This window comes from Lissotriton vulgaris, unplaced genomic scaffold (assembly GCF_964263255.1).
Source record: "Lissotriton vulgaris unplaced genomic scaffold, aLisVul1.2 SCAFFOLD_1941, whole genome shotgun sequence".
In the NCBI taxonomy this organism is placed as follows: Eukaryota; Metazoa; Chordata; class Amphibia; order Caudata; family Salamandridae; genus Lissotriton; species Lissotriton vulgaris.
The window spans coordinates 217732-224782 of record NW_028247117.1 but is presented as its reverse complement, the minus strand read 5'-3'; positions in this window follow the sequence as shown (position 1 = coordinate 224782).

The window sequence follows — 7051 nt, the reverse complement described above, 5'->3', positions numbered from 1 at the left end:
GATCTAGAACCATAAATCCATTAGTAACACTAGAAGTGATAGCCCTGGGCTGGTAAAGAAATTCCCATCAGCCCACCCATTTGGTGGAGTGTCGTCACGTGGGAGATGTCATCAATCCAAATCTCTACCAATGCACCTAGTAATGGTGCGGAGATGGATTATCATGATGTAAATCCAGACCACTGGGCTTCACTGGTGATGCTAATGGGGTGCAGTGCAAGTGGAAAATTAAGTGAAAAGGGTGAATGTAAAATTGACTCCAAGGACCAAAATTAAGTTTAATCAGTATGGTGCTAGGGTCAACATTAAAAATGCCAAAAATAGTTTTAAATAATAACTATATGTAGGCAAGGTGAGTGGAGGTCGACATGTTTCAGCTAGATTGACTATTGGTCTAAGCTTTCTTCAGGACCATTTGAAAACTGCGACTGCAAATCAAAACTCAGTGACTGTGCACGCTATGTGCTGGATACATCCTACCAGTTCCTCTGAGCCCAGATGTATACTGGAGGGAATCCACATCTCGCAATAGCTCCCAGCATTGTGTGGGAGTACGCCTCACCTCACCCGGCACCCACTCGGGAGGAAGGAGGCCCCGCTCTGTCCGTCGGTACCTCTACACCAGCGTCCGAGAGGGACGCTGGTGTAGAGGTACCGACGGAGAGCAGAATCTGAAGTTGCCGGGACCAAGAAAATTACAGCCTCGGTTTGTAGGTCCCTTTCCTGTCCAGAAGGTGGTGAATCCAGTAGCGATCAGGTTGGCTTTACCGGCGGAGTATGGTATTCATCCTGTATTTCACACCTCTTTGTTGAAGCCATACGTCACCACTTCTCAAGAGTTGCTACCTCCTCCTCCCGTTTTAATTGATGATAACGTGGAGTATGAGGTTAAAACTGTTTTGAATTCCAAGCGGATGAAGGGACGGCTGTATTACCTTATTGACTGGAAGGGTTACCCCCCAGAGGACCATTCTTGGGTTCTGGCAAGTAGGGTACATGCTGCCCGGTTAGTCCGTCTGTTTCATCGCCTGCACCCTGGGAAGCCTAGGCCTGTAGGAAGGCTTTCGGTGACGTTCTGGGATTCGCGGCTGCGTTTCCTTTGAGTTTTGACGTCCCGTTATTAAACCATCTTGTTGTACGTTGTGTTTGGGTGGTTTCACGAAGGATCTGAATAACAGCAGTTTTTTTGCGCTACCTTCGTGTTCTTTTTTAGATTCCAGGGTTTTTTTGGGTGTCTTTCGTATTCCCTTGATACCCTTTTTCCCCTGTCCCTTTTTTGTCTTAAGAATTGTGAATTCCACCCCCTTTGACATTCTCGGTGTTTCCCGAGGGGGGGTGATAGGTCTGGGGTTACGCAAGAAACAACCAATACGATTGCAGTGGAAGATTTCCTGTTTCGTATCAAGCCACTCCCGTTTGTTATCTGGGGTAAGCAGAGAGGTCGGTGGTTCGTGTGTGTACTTGGCACTGGTAATAGTAGTAGGGGTGTGTTTAATCTTGTCCCCTTTTTTCATTTTAGCGGTCTCGTCTGTGTCAAGCTGTCAGCTGCCAAGAAGCCAGAGGAGACGAGTTGTGTTCCCCAAGACCTTGGGTTCCCTTGTTTTGTTACCCACCTTCTCCCGGTGTCGTGTTCTCCACCATACGTTTTGATTGCGGGTGTTGGGGGTCACGGTGAGGGTAAAGGGTTGGGACATTCTTCACTCCTGCGGTGTTGGGCCGGTCGGCATCAGAATAGTTTGGCAGTGGTTACCGCGTAGAGGGTGTTCCCGTAGTTCAGTCGGCTGGTGATGAGTGCCTGGGTGACGGAAGATCTTACGGAGCATGTTCAGGGTGTTGAAGCATGATAACGATACGGCGCTGACTTGTCTGGTCATCGAGAGTGAGGAGTCCAGGATGAAGCCCAGGTTTCGTGTGTGGCCCATTGGCATGGGGGTGGTGCCCAGGGCAGGGGGCCACCAGGAGTTGTCCCAGGCAGAGGGTGATGATCCCAGGATGTGGACTTCCGTCTTGTCTGAGTTCAGTTTCAGGCGGCTGTTCTTCATCCACTTGGCGACGTCTTTCCTCCCTTCGTGTAGACTGGCTCTGGTGGTGGCGGGGTCGTTGGTGAGGGAGAGGATCAGCTGGATGTCGTCGGCGTAGGAGATGATGTTAAGGTGTGTTGGTGTGCGATGGCTGCGAGGGGGCTCATGTAGACGTTGAAGAGGGTGGGGCTGAGTGAGGATCCTTGTGGTACGCCGCAGATGACTTCGGTGGCCTCGGATCTGAACGGGGGGAGGCGGACTCTCTGGGTTTTTCTGGCGAGGAACGACATGATCCACTCCAGTGCCTTCTCTTGAATTGAGATGTTGCTGAGATGCTGTGCTAGGGCGCAGTGGCAGAAAGTGTTGAATGCTGCAGAGATGGCCAGGAGGAGGAGGGCTGCTGTTTCCCCGTTGTCGAGCAGGGATCTGATGTCGTCGGTGGCTGCGATTAGGGCGGTCTCGGTGCTGTGGTTGGCTCGGAAGCCGGACTGCGAAGGGTCGAGGGATCCGTTTTTCTCGAGGAAGGCGGCGAGCTGTTTGTTGACGGTCTTCTCGATGACTTTGGCAGGAAAGGGGAGGAGCGAGATGGGGCGGACGTTCTTGAGGTCGGTGGGGTGGGCTGTTGGTTTCTTCAGGAGGGAGCTGAGCTTGGCATGCTTCCAGCTCTCTGAGAAGGTGGCGTTGTTGAAGGAGATGTTGATGAAGTCCCGGAGTTGGGGTGAGACGACGGAGTCGGCCTTGTTTAAGAAGTGGTGGATACAGGGGTCGGTTGGTGATCCGGAGTGGATGGTGTTCATCGTGTGGGTGGTGTCTTCGGTGCTTACCGGGGTCCGGTTGCAGAGGGTGGTGGTGGGGGGCGTTGGTTCGGTGGTTTGGTGCGTGGTCTGTGCGCCAAAGCTGTTGTATATGTCGGCGATCTTGCGGTGGAAGAAGGTGGCGAGTGAGTCGCAGAGGTCCTGCGAGGGTGTGATGTCGTTGCTTCCGGCGTTGGGGTTGGAGAGCTCTTTGGCGATGCTGAAGAGTTCCTTGCTGTTGTGGGTGTTGTTGTCTAGTCGTTCTTTGAGTGTAGTCCTTTTGATGGTGCGGATCAGCTGGTGGTGTTTGCGAGTGGCGTTCTTGAGGGCAGTCATGTTTTCAGTGGTCTGGTCGTGGCGCAGGCTTTTTCAAGGGGGCGGCAGATTTTCATGGATGTTTTGAGTTCGTCGGTGAACCAGGAGGCTTTCTTGCTGCCGGGTCTCTTGGGAGGGTTCTTCAGTGGTGCGAGGTCGTCGGCACAGTTGGTGAGCCACTGCGTGAAGGTGCGGGCTGCTTCGTTGGGGTCCGTTGCGCTGGCGGGAGGGTTCTGGCTGAGGAAGGTGGTGAGCTGGTCGGCGGTGATCTTGCTCCAGCTCCTGCGAGGAGCCTGTTGCGGGTGGTGGTGGGCTGTGGTTCTTTTGAAGTTGAAGTGGACGCAGCTGTGATCCGTCCAATGAAGTTCGGTGGAGTGGCTGAAGGAGATGTGCAAACTGGACCTGATCGAATGGAAGCAAAAAGTCTTACTTAGATTTTACTATTTGTAACTCAGAACTACTGTTTAACCTGGACAGTTTTTGCATCCACTCACGGTCTGAAAGCGATCACAGGCCGCAGGTAATTTCCTTCATCACAAACCCAGAATTTCATAAAACGGCTCCTATAACCTATAAGGGAATACACTCTGAAAATTTAAAGCGCCTCAAATGGAGTGAGTTCAACAGTCAGAGTGTTTTAAAAGCAAGCAAGTTTTTTATAATAGGTAGTCTTGACCAAGATGCCCCCCCGACAGTGAAATGGTCGCAGCTGTGTTTTCATCTGATTAGCTCTTACCCAGCGACTGTGCAGGGCTCAAACCGTACTCCATAAGTAGTGGCTGCAGCTTCTACCGTCATAAAATCACTAAAGAGAACGAGAAACAACGCTTTGAGGTCGCTCTCCAAATTCCCGGGGAACAATGCTTTTTTTATGATATATCACCAAGCCCAAAAAGCATTCAGGAGGGCAGTCACTCAAGAGAAATCGGCTCAGGAAACTCAATACTGGGTGAAACTGGTGTGGGAAAGCAAGCAAAAAAACTCAAGGAAATTATGGTCTCTTGTCAACCGCACCAACTTGAACCTAACAAACTCCGGTTCAGCGAACATTCAGGAAGCAGAATGGGCATCATATCTAACGGATCATTTTCAGGCACAAGATCACCATGATTGCACCAGATCAGCTAGGGTACACGACACTGATGCCGGCGCATTACCGAGTATTTCTTCCGACACAGTACAGGGGTTTGCCTCAGTATATGTATTAACCGAAGAACGAGTTGTCAAAGCAGTGACAAAAGGGAGACAAGACTGAGCACTAGCCCGAATGGCCTGCCACAGAGGCTATTTAAATCGGACATTCCTTTCTGGTCCATGGTATTATTAAACCTCTTCAACTATACTTTGAGGACACAGACAATCCCGGACTCATGGCGGGGTGCAATTATTCACCCCATTCATAAAGCTGGATAACGAGCCGCTCCGAATAACTACCGTCTAATCGCCCTTCTGGACATAGAGGCGAAACATTATGCAGGGCTCATCTTGGAGGACCTTAGGCAATGGGCAAAGGATCATAATCTGATTACTCTGAATCAAACAGGGTTTGTTGCCAATTCAGGAACTATGACAAACCTACTAGCAGTCTCCACCATCATTGACAAAGCTCTCTCAACATCTAGGATGGTATTTTGCTGCTTTGTCGATTTCAAAGCAGCATTTGATAGGGTGCCAAGGGGGGCACTCTGGAAAAACTGAGCCAGACAGTACTTCCTGTCTTGCATCATGCCAACGCTCAGCTTGTGACTTCACTACATACATAGGAGTAGTGCTTCTCTGCATCGCAGTTTCACAGGCCACGTGATCTAGTGCAAAGTCATTACCTTGTCCAATCCTATCTATCACTTTCTTATGTGCACTACACTTAACAATGACTATTTTCTTCGGATAAGTCAATGCAGTCAAAAGATTATGCACTAAGTCTCCGTGCATTATCTGCATTCCATGAGATGTGAGAAAACCTCTTTTCTTCCCGAGCAGGCCAAAATCATGCGCCACTCTGAAGGCATAGCGGCTATCTGTATCGATATTCACACATAAACCTGTACTAAGCTCACATGCTCGTGTCAAGGCTATCAGCTCAGCTGCTTGAGCCGATTTCTGTGGTATGCAAGCTGTATCCACTATTGTTTCAAGCGTAGTGATTGCATACACAGCTGAGGTCGTATCATCCGGTAATTTCAAACAAGACCCATCAACCCACAATTCACCATCCACATCTGGAAAAGGCTTATCCTGCAAATCAATGCGACCCTTTGTCTGTTCCTCAGTCAAGAATATGCAATCATGTGTTTCTTGTGGCTGAGTCGCAGGATACGGTAACTAAGTAGCTGGGTTTAAGGTTGCACATCTCTTCAATGTAATATGAGGAGCTAGCAGTGTCAGTTCATATCCTGTCAGACGAGCACTAGTTAAGTGCTGCGTCTTTGTCTGATTTAAAAGAGTATCAACTGCATGGGGTACCAACACTAACAGCTTATGTGACAAAACTATCCCTTCACTCTGTTGTATTGACACAGCTGTGGTTGCAACTGAGCGAAAGCATCCAGGCAATGCTCGGGCAACAGGATCAAGGACTGCTGAAAAATATGCACAGGGACGTTGCTTATCGCCGTGTAACTGAACTAAAATTGACAATGCGCACCCATCTTTCTCGTGCACGTAAAGTGTAAAAGGCTTCGTGTAGTCTGGTGTACCTAACACTGGTGCTGAACAAAGGGCTTGTCGTAACTGCCAAAAAGCAGTTTCACATTCATCTGACCAAGAGAGGGGCACTGGAGTGTCTTTTGTCAAAAGTGCTAAAAAAGGTTTAACAATGTATGAAAAGCCAAAAATCCATTGTCTGCTAAAGGAAGTAAGGCCAAGAAATGCACGCACTCCTTTCTGTGTGGTAGGTACTGGAGTATCTAAAATTGCTTGTATGCGATCTAATGTCAATGCACGTCCCTCCTTAGACAAAAGGAGACCTAAGTAGGTTACCTTTGGTCTAAAATATTGCAATTTCTTTCGGGACACTTTGTGATGATGTGAAGCAAGAAATGAAAGCAAAGACAGAGTGCATTTTCCACATTGTTCCGTAGTATCGACTGCCAACAAAATGTCATCGACATATTGTATGAGAGCCACACCTTCAGGTAAAGTAAAAGAATCAAGTTCTCTTTTCAACGTCTGACTGTAAATACTCAGACTCTCAGTGTAGCCTTGAGGAATTCTACAAAATCTGTACAATCGATTATTCAAAGTGAAGCCGAATAGATATCGGCTATCAGGGTGAATAGGGATCGAAAAGAAGGCATTTTTCAGATCTATCACAGTAACCATAGTCGCTGTTGGAGGAACTAAAGTAGGAAGTGTCGTGATATCAGAAACCACAGGGTATTGTGGTACTACAATCTTGTTCACCTCTCTGAGGTCTATAATGAACCTATAAACTCTAGTGTCAGTGTCTTTTTTCAAAATTGGGAGAATCGGGCTTTTGCAAACATTAAATGGAACTTCCTCACCAACTCCTACTTGAATGAGATCATGTACAATTTGTATGAGCGCTTCCTCACCCTCCTGCGAAATTCTGTATTGAGGCAACCGTGGTAACACAGCTCCCTCCTTGAGAATAATGTGTACTGGTGGGATGATCATTTGACCTACATCAGTGTCCGAGGTAGCCCACAAAGATGTAGGGAGTGAGGCTAAGGCAGTATCCTCTTTAAAAAGACAAGCTCTTTCAGGTACAGAATAATTATCGTTCAAAGTGACACGTACTCCTTCAGGAGAGCATCGTATTGTGGCTCTGAAATACTTGAGCATGTCAAGACCCACAATGTTGTCTGGCGTGTTTGGGGAAAGCAAAAACGGACATGGTGCAACAAACTTAATTACATGAAATGCAAGTGGTTGAGACAGTGGGCTAAGGGAAGGTGTTCC